This window comes from Ceratosolen solmsi, unplaced genomic scaffold (genome assembly GCF_000503995.2).
Source record: "Ceratosolen solmsi marchali unplaced genomic scaffold, CerSol_1.0 scaffold2, whole genome shotgun sequence".
In the NCBI taxonomy this organism is placed as follows: domain Eukaryota; kingdom Metazoa; phylum Arthropoda; class Insecta; order Hymenoptera; family Agaonidae; genus Ceratosolen; species Ceratosolen solmsi.
The window spans coordinates 4,711,390-4,728,447 of record NW_011948422.1 but is presented as its reverse complement, the minus strand read 5'-3'; positions in this window follow the sequence as shown (position 1 = coordinate 4,728,447).

Here is a 17,058-nt window from a genome sequence, read left to right as displayed (position 1 = left end):
TAAGAGATCTGTAAAATTAAGTAAGCGATTTATTGATACTTAAATTTTTTTTTTCAATAAAAATGAATAATCTTTCAATTACAACAGTTCTTCATTTTATCTTTTAACTTTAATCCCATACGAGATACTATAATGTTCACCATATTGATTATTTTTACTATTTTATTTCACTAGACTATCCATGACAATCAAGCTTACTTGTATGAAATTTATAATAATCCTACTAATAATATACTGTTTTTATCCTTATCAACTATGGGGTTCTTATTTATAATTTTGCATAAATTTTTTAATTCTACCGAAGATGAATATTTATGAATTATCAGATTTCAAGTTTATAAATATTTTTACTAGTTCTATTTGTTCCACGAATTTTTGAAAACGAAGGAGACATGTTACGTTGCTTTATCTTTTCACTTATTCAAGTAAAATATTAGTAATGCTATTATTATAATATTATTATAATGTCAGTTAAGGAAATCTATTAAAGATAATAAACATTTTTTTTTTTAAAGATAATAAAGATAATAATAGCTTTAAAAAATGTATAACCTCAATGAACCTTGAAATATTTTCTCAGTATAGTAATTGGTAAAAAATGTTTAAATATTATTTAAAAGAACATAGTTATTGGAATATTAATTATATTAATTAATAACGCATATTTTGATAACACTATTTTATAAATACTATTTTGTTATAATATATTCTAGCTTTGCACGAGTCATATATATGTGTAATATATAATATATCATAGTTCTCTTTAATTTTTAATATCACTTCACTAATTTCAGGACTAATAATAATTTACAAGTGTTCGATTGTTTATTTACTCTAGATCAATGCGTTCCTAATTACATTGATAATTTGCCATATAATCATTTTTTTTTTTTTCAAATTTGATAATTTCAAAAACTAATTCATAAAAAATAGCAAATTTGAAATTGCATTTCCAATATTTTTATAAAATATTAGAAAATAATTAGTTGGCATTTAATATTTACATAGGGAAGAAATCCAAATAATTTAACACCAATAGGTAGCTGCCGACAGGTTCAATTACTAATTATATATTACGAAAATGTGACAAAGGTTACGATATAATAGCACCTTATCCGCTTCGAGATATTCCAAAAATTTTCACTACAAGGAGGATGAAAAGGTATGGGAATCAGGCCGACAATGATAACCTGTCTTTCTCTAAGTAGCGCCGCCCATAAGTCATATTTATGTGCATCTGCGGATGACACTCTTTATTCTTTAGTCGGAGTTTAGTCGGAGTTTCTCACTCACACGCCGTTTGTTTTCATTTTCCAAAGAAATAAAGGTTTATCAAATTTAGTCACTTTTACAAATCTTATAAACGCATGCAAGTGCGATTTTATATATTTTAACCTCCTTACTTCGACTTAGTAATTCGTACATATTGTTCCTTGTAAAGAAATTTTATCAATGTCTAAAATATACATTAATTAATATATAATTTTTGCAGTTATATAAATACCTTTAAAACATGCTTATATTTATATAGAAAATGTGGACAACTTTTAATTAATTGCCTCTATAATTTTTATAATTTACGATAATTATAAATTTGTTCGATCTTTTAGCTATTAATTAATTATAATTATAAAATTCAATGAATACATTTATAAAATTTATTGTTTATCTTAAAATAATACAAGACAATTATTTATATATATCGTGTACAGGCATGTGAAAATATTTTCATAAGATATTTAATGATAATTTTTATTGTTGCATTAACATTTAAATGCAATTCCTTACTCACAATAATCGATATATTAATTATTGAAATATTAAAACTTGACTTCTCAAGTATTTCAAGTAATAGAATTTCACTCAAGTTTGGAGGCCAATAATAAATATATTAAAGTATATTGTATATTATTTAGTATTTAATCGACGTTTACATGAAACTGATTAATCTCAAGATTAATGAAATTGATAAAAATGAAATAAATAAATAAATAACTGTCGAAAATAATGATGTTAAATGATTAATCAGCCTTAAATATTTGTCGTGCATACATTTATCGTTGTATTCTTCTTCATATACACTCACCTACAATTATTATAAATGATTAATTATCGATGATATTTGCATGAATCGAGCATTATTAACGAAACTTTTGCATGAATTAAACAGAAAAATTCGACTGTAAAAAAGTTTTCAAGACCTTAGATGTTAAGGTATAAAAATTAGTTAATTAATTCGCTCGAAATTTTGAATTAACAATATCATTTCTTGCAGTTTAACATCTTGGAGCTTAACTAGACTACACAATGCTGCTCGTAATTAACGAAAATTCTCTTCAAAATATAATAAGAATTGTCTGAATAATTTAAAATTCAAATTTAAAGTATTATTAAGTTTACTTTATTTTTAATTACTTATATAAGTGACCATATATTTACACGTGTTATTTACTTTTGTAATTTTCGTCTATTATGTGCTTCATTGTTAAACTTTAAAGAGTCAGAAGAAGTATCTTAAGCTTTGGATAAATGCTTTAAGGGCACACTGAGGTTATTTATGCAAATCGTACGCTCACGCGCGCCGAGATACCCAACTGGAGCTGGCTGCCGCTACTTCTAAGAAAACTGCATAAGATAAACAGTATTCACTAAATGAAACACAAATGCAAGAATAATAGTTATGAGCCCAGCCAAATGGAAAGTCGATTTATTATTAGCGGTGAAGTACTATTTTTTTTTTTTTAATAACTCGTTATAATTTGCCGTTGCACTCTATGCTTGTTTCTCTTTAAATGTGTTTAGAATTTTACTGCGCTTTGAGCATGATTCTCTTTCTTACTTTTACCCAAACATCTATCATATACTTTGGACAATTTTGCATTCATCATCGTGCAATTTTCTCTCCATCGTATTTAAAAAATTGACCCTAGTAAACTTTCTTTGTGAATTCTCACTTTTAATAAAATCCAGTTAAAGTTATTTATTATCTGATTAATGTGTGCATCTGAATGTATCAAAGAATTATATTAGTTTAAGTAATTTCTAAATTTATAATACTCGTGTGACAATTTAATTAGAATTTTTTGTAAAAAGCTTTATGAAATTTTCGGGCGTTAATAAGTGTAAATTTTGCATTCTCCTGATTGGATAAACAAAATTGTAGGTTTGAAAATTTGAATTTATTTTATTTTGATGTAATTTATTACATCGTACGTTATCAATATAATTAATAACTATAAATTCGCTGAAACTTGAAATTCAGTATTTTAAAGCTGAAAAAAATATTTATCAAAAATTGAGACATAATCTAATATATAAAATGAATGAATTTATTTAACGAATTGCTAACATCGGTAAACGCGAATTAATTAAATATCGATATTAATGACAAATTAATGAATGTTGCTAAAATTATATGAATTTTTACTAAATTAATTTTTATCATTATTTATATTTAAATGACGTACAAATAATCTAACAACTTTTAACCTTAAGGTTAAAAAACTTATTAACATGATTCAAATTTATATTTCATTGGAAAACATGATTTACTTTTTATTAAGGTTTGTTATCGTTGTTTAATAATGAATTAAATTTACTAAAATGCATTAGCTGATAATTGAGATAAAATGAAAATCAACAGACAATGCTTCTATATTAAAGAATTTAGGTTATAATTTTACTCTTTCATTCTGTTTATTTACACAGCAATTACATATTAAATGCCATACTGTTTTGTAAATAATGTTTAGTTTACCGCGGAATATCTCGTTTATGCACACACTTTGAGTTTCTGTACTCCGATTGTATTTTTTAAGATAATAGACATTTGAAAACTAACCGCACTAGGAAGAATAAGTAAGCGGCTGCCCAGAGAAGGAGTGCATATAATTTCAGAGAAATAAATTCAATTATAAGTTAAATCATTTTGTGAATGGTAATAATATGATTATGTTAATGTATGTTAAATAGGCATAAATAAATAATTTGTGTGTTATTATTAACCAATTTAAAGCAATGACGAAAAAAAACAAAAAAAAAAACAAAAAAAACAACAACAACAACAACAACAACAACACACACACAATAACGAAAAATAACAGGAACGGCTCTGATTCTCTATTGCATGGAAAATCCACAAGGATACGAAAACTATAAGTTATATCTTATCAAAAGTATTATCGCGTTTATAAGTTATTTTATCTCCTCTCTTCGTCCCTCCCTATATAAATAACTATACATACATACATGTATTTTTTTTATTTGTCATGTACGTAGATAAATATAAACAAAAATACAATGATTTTAATCCATTAATATACACAATATATCGAGGTATGATATTAATGTAATTTATATGGAATATTTATATGGATATTTCATATACCAAAATTCGGAATGCATATTGAGGGTTAAAAATTTCGTTCTTTATGGTCGATTTTACGGCTCAAAGTCAACATTTCTGTTATCTCTATGTACGATAAATATTTTTTTTTTTTTTTTTTTAATCAATTTTTTTTCTCTCGTCATTAAAAATTCATAAATAATGCTTTTTATGTAATAAATTGCAAACTTTTTAAGCTGGTCAATATCTCAATTGATAATGGCACATATTATTTTTTTTATTTTTGAAATTAATGGCTCCATTTCTACGTCAGGTTGCAAAAATAGGGAAACACCATTGTGGGAAAAATGTAAAATTAAAATTTTTATTTGCAATATGCTTTTTCTTTTCTTCTAATGGAAGATAATTAATAATTTTATGAATTTTGATATAATACTCGATGAAATTATAATTTTTAAATTATTTTCTTCTCAAAAGCTACAATAAAAATATAATTTACGATTACTTAGTTTTTAAAAATACTCATTATGGGCAGTAAATTTTCTATTGCAATAAATACACTTTCAACGCTTAATATAAATTCCAACTATTAGTAAGAAATTTATTATTATAAATGAATTATTATAAATCTATTGTCACATTGTTATTCTATACTATACTACGTGTTAATTATTTTTCACGAGATGAAGATACAAATAATTTATGATTTTCTCTTATATAAATCATTATATACCATTTTCTATACAATAATAAATCTTCGTATCAGGTAATAAGTAGTATTCGAATGAATCTAAAATGGTATAATAAAAAAGGTAATAACTAAATTTTTGAGAATTAGCTCATTGCCAGCGATATAGCGTATGATCCGAGTAATTTATTATTCTAAAGCTATGAAAAGTTACGATGGTAGCCAAATAATTCTTATATAATCGCCAACATTTTTAATGGTCAGTTAACTAATTATTCTATTTATTCGTAATAGTTATATAGAAGGCATTCTTGTCGTGGCAGTTGGATACTCTTCTTGACAAAAGCTCGATTCCAATAAGCATGGACTTCCCAAAGTTATCCAAACTCCGCTATCTCGGAATAGCACATCATCTAACTTGTTTCCCTGAAAATGCTGCTTTGTATTTCTCCCCGTTCTTCCCTATCCCGGTGTATCCCGGTGAAGAAGAAGATTGAGGCATTATTCATTCCCGATCTCCATGGGAAAATCGATATGTATCAGAGAGAAATAAGGAAAAACAAATGACACACGGGACATTCTATGGTATGATAGTAGTCTTTATCCTAGTGATGTGCATACATGGACGAGCTCGTCTTGGGGCGGGGCCGGTGGCAGGGGGAGGGGGGGGGTGTGAGATAACGAAGCAGATAATCGGCGGCTTGAAGGGCACTAGGGGTGTGCTATGTGTCTTCCGTTACAGCTGTGCATCGTTGTCGTCTATGGTGGTGGTCGCCGGTATTCGTACCTCCCCGCTTCCCGGAAGATGAGTGTCTTCGCAAACTCGTTGCGGCCACCATCTCCCTTGCACCGGAAGTCGAGGCAGTGTCGCCTCCCCTACGAAACTTGCTACGAACCCTTCGCGTGGACCTTAGGCCATCCCAATCACATCTCTCCTCTTTCAGCCATTTCCTCTCTTCTTCTACCTAATGTACATTACCCTACGAGCTTAATTACTTTCAATACGGGCAAAATGACGGTAAAACTACGAATGCATTGGGATAAGTCACACGAAACAATCCTTAATTACTCTATCTAATTTAGCTTCTACTATACTTCAATGCACAATTAATTATTTAAATCATACTATTTCTTATAATTTAATTCCATTAAAAAAATGTTATTACATCCTTACAAAAAGAAAGCTTGATTCAATCAATTATATCACTACTATCCAACAATATCAATTATATATCCAAGATTATTATTAATATATTTTCTAAAATAATTGGGAATAAAAATATTTGTATTATTAAAAAAAAAAAACTAGTGTTAAGCAATAAAATATTTACCAATAAAAAGTTTTAACGAACAAAGGTTTGATTTTCCTTCATTATTATTATTGTATCGATTCAAGTGATTTTTTATTGCTCACAATATCTAAATTTACTTGAATATTTATAAATGAATAATTTAACATTAACTTTCTCCACTCTCGTAATATAAAAATCTCCTCTCTCAAAAATATAAAAAAATAGTATCAATATTTATATTTATAATCCTATGTACATTAATGGAAAAATTGTAATAATATTTTATCGTCGATAAGACTGTCTAATATTTAATTTTATAATTTTTATACGAACGGCAATCATTACGTGAAATATGATTTCACAATTTCGAAATTGACGAGTTAATACGCATCTGACGTGTTTAATTTATGAAAAAATATCCTATAATATTTTGAAATTGTTACCTTTTTTTTTTTTATGAATCTTGCGATAGATCCGTTCTAATTTAGTTTCATGTATATTGAAAAAAGATTTCTTTCATCTAAATATGTTCTAATTTCTTACTGCTTAATATTCAAATTTAAATTATACTTATATAGAATATTCAGTAATTCTGTACGTATAAAAGCATATTAAATTAATGCATTCTTAATGAAGTCAATACAAATATATCAGTTGACGAAGCTAAATTATATTAAGTAGAAAATTCATTTTACATTAAAAGTAGTATGTCATTTTATTGTTCAAATATATTAAACTCAAAGAAAGAAATTCATATAGTTGTGATTTATTTCATAAATGTGTATGTAAATCAATCTCTTATTGAAAAATCGAGTTTTTGTAATGTTGAAATAATTATGATAAGAAATAGTTAAAAAGAAATTATAAATTCATAAAAGAGTATGCAAAAATATATAAGCCTAATAATTAAAGTTTAGACTAATGCTAAAAAGATCAGATTAAATAAATAAATAATAATAATTAAAAATTATTATTATAATATTTTGTTTTAAATAATTTATTTTATGAAATAAAATAAAAAATTAATTGAAAATAATGGAAGTTCACTTTTTCAAATTGTCCTAATGAATCAATTATAAACTAACTTCGTGTTGCAAGATGATGAAATATTAATTGCTCATAGATAATAGAAAATAAAGAGACATCATTCTTATTAGAAAAGTAATCTTTATAGTTTATTGGACTACAGGAATAATAAGCACAAAGTTTACCCAAGTTTATTTAATGTAGCGTGAAAAACTCAATTTCGCATGAGCAATTCCAAAACTTAATCACGTGTAAATATGATTTTTTTTTTCACAATTCATTTTCAATGACATTTCCGAAATAATCATATGAAAAATCGCAATTAAAATTAGAACAAGTATTAATAGAATTTTAATATTTATGTGTAATGAAATTTAATAATTATTATTAATTCGAATTTGAATGTCGAATTTTTCTTTTTTTATTCTTTTTTTTTATTTTTTTTTTTTTTATATGACTATTTTTGAAATTTCAGTGTTTGTTATATGTAAGATAATTTACACATTTTAATATAAAAAAAAAAAAATAAATATTAATTTATTATCGGTAGTTGTTTTGATTTAGACAAATGTTATATATATCCGTATTGGAAAATATATTTTATGTGAATTAGGTTTTATGTACTTGAATTTATTACGATTAAGCTCAGTATAAATTTTTATATATATATTTAACTATCATAAATTAATATAATATACATTTATAAAAAAATCCATGTGAAATATTTAAAAAATACAATTTATTAACAATATAAGCATATGAAAATATTTTCATGGTAAGACATGTAATTACATGATTAATAATCGTTGCGATAAAAATTAATCAAATAATAAAGTATTTCGTACATAGTTGAGCTCAACTTACACAGTGTTGAAAACATTGACAATATACTGTGTAATTATATGATTATTGTATGCTAAAGCAATTACTATATACATTTCAACTATATTAAATAGTGTTGAATAAAGAAAAATGGATGCAGATTACGTCGATATAAACTACAATCAATAGAAATATATAAATAAAACTTAAATGGATACGAGAAGAAAAAAATGCATATACATTGTGCACTGACGAATTATACATTATTCCAACATTTTTTAAACATATGCTGAATGTAATTCAAATTTAAAACGGTCTTTTCATATATGTTCAAAATATTATGACAAGAACAAGAGAAAATGGTATAGTTTGCACATTTGTACGACCCCTCCAAAGTCAATTCTGCAATAGCCCGAAGGCATTGGGGAAAAAGGCCCTCCCGGAAATTTATGTTAGAATACGTCGTTTATTGACGTAGACGTAGGCAAATTTTATGAAAATTTCCGCTGTATTGTAAAAATGTAAAGTAATAAAGCGTATAGGATTTTACAAAAAAGTTGCTCGATTTTTCCAACTTTGAATTTTAATTAACGATCGATGGACCAAGGAAATACATTTTAAATGCCCATTACTATTTAAAGTCTTATCACAGGTTAAGAAATATTTTTATATAAAGAAGTAGTTTTTATTATTCCCCTTACTTCCTCAAATTTTATATATAAATGAGTAATTAGAAAATCAAAAATATAATGGAAAAATAAAATCTGTAATGAGTGCCTACATTACCATAATTGTTTTATAAATGTTAATTTTTACAACTTCTTCATGTGCATTAATATTATGATTATTATATTTAACGCATTAAAAATTTAGTAGATTTTTAGTTTTAATTTTCTACAATGATGGTCTTTAGTAATTGTTTTCATTATGGTAAAATGCCAAAATATAAAATTAAAATTCAGCTAAAATCATATACCGTGTGTGTATAATCGTGTGTATGGATATGTTTACATATATTTAAAAAATCTTATCTCTTTTAAATGCAATTGTCAAATGCAGACTAATATACATTATTTTCTCACTAAGTCGTTACATAACCATAACTTAATGCGCGCAAAATCTGAATCTATTGTATTTTAATGTAAATGACGTAAAAACTACGTATAACGAAATAAATACACGAATTTGGTAAATTAAGACGTATAGATTAAATAATTTTTTCAAAATAATAAACTCAATAATATCGATAAAATATTGAACAATACATATTGAATTTATACAGTTAGTTAATATATTATTCATATATGCATGTTTTTATTTCTTGTGTATATTAACATTGCATTACTTTATAATAATTTATTTGTAAAAAAAAAAAAAAAAAAAAAAAAAAAAATGGACGAAAAATATAATAATTTTTTTTTAAAAAAAAAAAAAAAAAAAAAAAAAAAAAATGGACTAATAAATAAAAGATTATGTTATAATAATAACGTTTATAATAATAAGTTATTATTTAGGAGATTGTAACTTACTTATGTCCTAAGGAATAAATATAATTACATAAATAATAACGAATTTTGGTAGTTTCAAATTAATTTTCGTAAAGTTGAATTGCACATTTCATATTCTCATGTATTACCACACACCACACACCATATTTCACTTAGTCTGTTTCTACTTTTCGACGATTCGTTCCTTTCAAACTTCATATAGGCTTTGAGATTAAAAGTAACACGATTATTCCGTTTTACCATTTTAGTCAACCACTGTAATTACAATAAGTAATAATATTTCAGATATTATGTTATTTTTTTATACTTCTAAGATATAATTGCAAATATACAAACAATTTAGTAATAATATTTACATTTTGTATTGTAATCGAGAATTGAAAAAAAAAAAAATAAATAAAAAAAAAAAATAAATATAGACTTTTAATTGAAAACTTTATGTTGTAACCTTCGCACATATCATCCAATTACTTTTAATTGAATTACGGTAAATTTTTTATGTAAAAATTCTAGAATTAAATTATAAATGCAGAATTATATAAATATATATCTAGATATATAAATATATCTAGAATTATATAAATGCAGAAAAATATAAATCTAATATAGAGTAACAACAATGATCTTAATATTATAAAGAGATTATTAATTTTAGATTTATAGTACAGTAATAATAAAAATACAATAAATAAATTACTAATGATTTTTAATAAAATGAAAAGAAATTTTTCACGTCAAGAGTAATAATTTATGATTCTTACTATCCAACGTATTATTTATAAATTGAAATGAATATACAATAAATTTGCGTTATTTAAGTTTCTGGATATTGAAATTGAATTTTCTCGCGACTGAGATAAATTTAATGAATTATAAGATTTAATTAGATATATTTATTCAAATTAGACATAAGTCGCGTGATTTAGGAAAATGGAGATTGAATTAAAATTTATGAGCTCGAAGATGTAATTAAACCTTCAATCAATTAAAATAATTATAAGAATTGAAGATTCAAATATGAAAGTGAATTTATATATGCATATGATTAATTTAGAAAATTTATTCGATTAGTTGGACACTTAAGGCAATTGAACGAATACAACAGCCGATTAGTTGCACAAGCTGGCGAAACTCGTATTGTCAATTCTGCTTTTAAGCAAACAGTTTTATCGAAATCATTTGTAGCGCAATGAATTACTAATAGATATAGATGAATTAAGCCGACAAATGAACAATAAGAAAAGCATGCAAATAAAATGGGGTTGGAGTAAGAGAGATAGAGGGTCTGGTAGTTCCAGTGGTAGTCACATGATTACTCACCGTTCGCGCAGCTCGTTACATTAATTGCAAAACTGCGAGCCCCTTAAAGCTCTTGAATGTGGTGGAGGCACCGTTGTCGTCGCTGCGGCCTGGGTCTCACCCGCATTTTTCGCAAGCGCCTTGAAACAGGAAAGCGAAATGAGTGGTTGTGCAACAAATAAAAATATTTTTATGGGATTTTAATTTCGCATAATTTTGAGAAACTGGAGATTGAGAACAGAGGAAGAGAAATGGGAAGGGCTGATAAAAGAGTGAAATAGCGTAACGGGGGTGGGGGGGGGCGAGAGAGCGAGAGGAAGAACGGAGAAGGATCACGGACGCCGAATGGTAAGTGAGGAGCGGGACGACCGCGTGGGGGGTTGGGGAGTGGGTTGGTTGGGTTGTTTGACGGGGTTGGGCGGGGGTGGAGGGCGATGGTGGGCGATGGAGGGGGTAGAGGGTGGTGGACGGAAGAGTGCTAGAACGTAACGAGATGGAGCTGGATTTACGAGGATATAACTCAGCAAACCGTGAACGATGAAGCACTTGTACTCGGCTTACGTCGCTTGCTGTTGCTTCATTCACGGCTCTTCAACAGATTTTTTTGCACTAAAGCTCTGGTTCTTTCATATACATGTACACATATACAGTTTACCACTCTCATTGTATATAACGACTCTTAACATGATAATTTTTTTCTGCGTTCTGCAACCGTTTTGTCTCCTTTAAGTATGTAGACGTGTAGAAATGTATTACCAGGACCCTTATTTCTTAGAGATAACATTTTCAAACATTGTTTAACGCAACAATGTATTTTTACGCTATTACATTTACAAAATTTTACAAATTTTATGAATTAAAAGCTAACCCTTACCCTCACTGGCAGTTTAAAAGGGTTTTTAATACTTCGTTACTTACTTCTAATTAATTTATAATGGATAGTTTGATATTTCGTAATAATCTGATTTGAGATACAATATCGGAAAATATCTTCATCTACACAATAAAGTAGGTTAAAGTAAGTTAAAGTTCAATATTCTTTTAACAGCATGTTATTTTCACAATAATAACCATTATAATTATGCTACGTCATATTCGAAAACGAAATACCTAGATTGATAATATTAATATAAAATTTATTGGTTAAGAAGTTTTATTAATTGCCACTGTTCTTCTAATCATATCATTTATACTAAATGAACTTTCTCTCGATCTGATTTCAAAAACACGAAATAACGAGTACATATTAAGGTTTTCGATAATTATCAAAAGAAAAGAAATTTCATCATAAGGGATAGTCCTTTATTGATAAAACTAATTAGAGTATTAAAAATTATATTCATATATTTCTGACAATAACAAAAAAAAAAAAAAAAAAAAAAAAAAAAAAAAAAAAAGTTTTTACATTTATATGCTTGTAAAATAAGTGTAATAACATATTAAAATATGTTTTGTTAAATATGTAGTTGAAATTGAATTATACGTTTTTATAAGAACATAATAAACATAATATAATATAATAATAATAATAATAATATAATAATATAATAAAATTAGAAAAAGTAATAAAATCTATAATCTAGCGTATACAAATATATTGAATATAATTAATAATTATAAGTTTTATATGTAAAAGTCGTGAAATAATATAACTCATTATAAATCTGTATTTTTATTTCATTTTTTATTCACATTAAATAATAACTACTTTTATCACATAATGATAAGTTTCTATCTCATCGGTGAAAAAATTTTTTTTTTAAATTATCGATTGCATAACTTTATATAAAACATTCAACTAAATATTATTGAAAATTAGTGGAAATAGCGTATTTTAATTGACAGGGGAACAACATTTTTCAAATTTACTCTATTTACATTTCAATTTGTTAAGCTTCTCTAATGATCTTCATAGAAATTATAATTATAATTATTATACAAGATAAGCGACCATAATTATTTCTTCAATTCTGGTAAAAATACTAAGTCTTATACAATTTACGAATAAAACATTATGGTCGTCTTATTTCCATATATATATTTGCTGTTTTGCCAAAGTAAGTAATTTAAGAAATAATGCATACATTTAGAACAAAATAACACAAATAAACAAATGGCGAAATATTTTATATTTATATATAGAAGAAAATTGTAAGCACAGTTATTAATTGAATTTTTTCAATTGTAAACAATTTTTAGTAGTTAACTTTCTTTTTAAAAAACATTGATAATACTTTATAATAAAATACGAATAAAACGAATTTTTTATATATTAGTGATTCAATAATTTTTGAGGTGTTTATTATTATATTTTCGCAATTTATGAGCTTATTACTCAAATAATTTTTTTAGCAATTTTTTTTTTTTTAATGTTTATCAACGCATTTTTCTTACATTCGGCAATAGATTACAATAGATAAAGATTTTCAGTTATGAAATTTTATCTATACTTGCTGATTTTGTTAGCAGGCTTCATTCAATTTTCGGCTCATTTGTTTTAAAAACTTTAATTTTACGAACGTTTTGCCTTATTAAGTAGAACAATTTTACAATTATATTACGAAATTGTAATATACTTTTTATGAAATTGTTTACAGGACACTGCGAATTGAGTTGAAAGCAAAGTTTTTAGTTAGCTTTGAATATGGGTTCTGTACTTACGATTTAGAAACGAACTTTCAATTCATACATACTCAATTATACATACATACTCAATTATACATACATACATACATACATACATATACACGTGCATACTATATATATATGTGTGTGTGTGTGTGTGTGTGTGTGTTCGCGCGCGCGCGTGCGTGTGTGCGTGTGTGTGTGTGTGTATAGATCTTTGAAGAGAATCAGAAATAGAAGGACAGATAAACGGAGACAAACTTTTCCTAACAAAGCTTTACCGTTTATAAAATAAGAGAGACAAGAGACAAAGAGAAAATTACTATTAGAAATTTTTTATATATAAATTTTACTAACTTTAGACTTAATTATATTTCTAGTATTTTACTTATCTTTTCTTTCATAATATATCATACTAACATCAACTTATAGCTAAATAAAATAAATAGATTAGGTAATTCAGTTATTTAAAACACAATTTAAGACAAATATATATTTGTGTTGCATAAGCGGTACAGTTTTCTTTGCAATCTTGTAATAATGTCATCGTACTCTGTAATTTTGTACTCTTCCGCAATTAAGCATGTTTTGATTTCATGACAGATTGAAATTAACGAATAATCAATGAATTGAATATTACATTATACTTAATAAATTTTTAAACATTGCCCTTAATATATAAAATGTAACATATAAGAAATTACAAAAATCAGAATGAATCGTGTGTAAAAAATGTTGTACAAATATAAGAAATTGAACATCATTTACAAAAAAGAGAATAAATCCGTATCATAAAAATATTTGTAAGGGTCTGGGAATATCCAAAATGAAAGAGATAGATAGATGGATAGATCGATATATAGATAGAGAGGGACATAGAGAATAAGATAGAGAAATGAGAAATAAAAAGAATATGAATGCGCGTATGCGTGTATGTCAGCGAATACATGTGCGCGCGTGCCTGTAAGGGAGGAAGGGGAAGAAAGAGGACTAAACCGATCTGATGATGAGGAAACTAACATTCAGAGATTTCCCTCCATTGTATAGGGCTTCCATGTGTGATTAATTGCAATTCGATGCTATCTAGAAATTGCATTCCGTTTGAGGTTTAACGATATTTTAGCTATCAACACTCTAAATCTCATCCCCCCTCTCTCTCTCTCTCTCTCTCTCTCTCTCTCTCTCTCTCTCCCTACTGCTTTTACTTTCTTCATCTATTATCTCATTTGCTCCCCCTTTCTAACTCTTGCCTCCATCCATCAGCCGATCTGTTTCTGTATTTGTGTGGTGAACAGCAATTTCGTGACGGAAATGTCAATGCTAAATACCAATGGCGTCGACAGTGGTATCAAAAGCTATGCTGCTTAACTTTGGGATTTCATAGCCGAATGATGTGCTTCCGGATCAAAAAGCTTTTTTATTCTTATACCTCATCTCGTAACTTAGGGTAATCGAATATTTCATAAAAGTATATCAATATGGCCCTAATAGAAATTGCCTACGTAATTTTTCGTGGCAGTTTTGCCTTTTTATTGAGGATTACTAAGCTTCAAAGATATTTGATTCCCTTTTTAAAATATTTCTTTGCAATGAAAAAAAAAAATTTTTTTTTATTGCTAAACTGATGAGATACAGTGAATTTCCATCAATCAATCTAATTGTCACTATTTATTAGTTACCATTTTGTTTATAAATTTATAAATAAAAAAAAAAAATGTTAATGATACTTCTAATGAAATTTCTAATGAAACATAGATAATTGATATAAAAATAAAATAAAAAATTCTTAATTTTAATATAATTTAATTAAAATGAAAACAAGAAAATTCTAATATGTTTAAAATTAAGATGATTTAAATAAACTTGAAATTTTTCATAGTTTTTTTGTAGCACAAGTAAAGAATGCAAATTTGAAATGTGAAAATAATTGAATTTAAATTCTATTTTCTGTTATATATTGAATAATTATCATTATATATTACAGTATATAGTAAATATATATTAGAATTTGAATATAAAGAAAAATATAGCAAAAAAAAAAATAAATAAAAAGAGAACGGAGCCGAGACAAAGAGAGTGTGAGAAGAGGAGCAAAAGTATTTAAGAAAATACTTTTCAATATTTAAATTAAAGAATGTTAATTTAGATGCTTAACGATTAAAAATAATTAATTTATGAGTATCTAGCTAATACTATCTAAATTATATGTTGTAAATAAAATTTCAACAGTTATCGAGTTATTAATATATTTCAAGCAAAAATAATTATGATTGAAGATATCGAATAATTTTACGTAAATATACTTAGTATATTTTGAAACTAACTACTAAGAAGTTAGTAAAATCATCTAAGTTTTGTTGGAAAATTCATTAAGTTTTAGTCTCAACTTTAAATTAATAATATATTTTAACAATAATCTTAAGTGTTATCTATTATTATAATCTGTACTTTATACAAAATAGAAATTAAACGTAAATGTATCTTGACATATTATAGAAATTAAAGTCAACGTTGATAAATATTTCGAACATCAAATCTTACGTAAACATTTGATGTAAATTCAAAATTGTTTATATTATATTAATCTTGTCATAAAAATTTTTTACTTAAAATTAAAAAATTTTTATTTGACATTTCAATTATTTAAATTGTTTTAAGTAAGAAAAAAAAATATATATATATATCTATATACATATGTCTGTAAGTGTGTCTGTGTCTGTGCCTATGCCTGGGCCTGTGTGCGCGTGTGTACATGAAATTAATTTTCTTGTCATATATATTTTATTTTGGTAGGAATGTAACTAATGCAATTATATCTAAACACATGAATAATAAAGTTTATATTTACTGTCACAATACAGCAATTCAATTAACGACAAATCTTGTCCGATGATATATTTATTTCAATTTCAATTTCTACTTTAATACAATTTATATATTTCAATTTACTTATAAAAAATTTAATTCTAGTTATCAATTTATGACTTTTTAAGTAAATCATTACATTAGTGAGGAAAATTTAGAAGTTAAATATATATATATATATATATATATACGTGTGTGTATAATATTATGTACGTGTAATAAGTAAATCGATTGCTGTTTGAGAATATTAAAAAGCATAACGATTTTATAAAGTGAAATATATTTTTAATATAACGTGATAAACTTCAACAATTATAATAGTATATTAATTTATGATAATATTTAGCAAATAAATATTTTAAATTAAAATTAATTGAGATATAAACTTCATTTGAATAAAACGTATCTCTCATTATAAATGCATACAGAGTCTTTTGCTATTAAGATGAAAAGTATGTTATATAATAATGCACAGACAATATTATAATATTAATAAGTAATAATTAAAAATTTCACAATAACTAATACTTTGGAATTATAAAGCACTATCACGTATTTGAGGCTAAAGAAATATTAATTAAATTAATA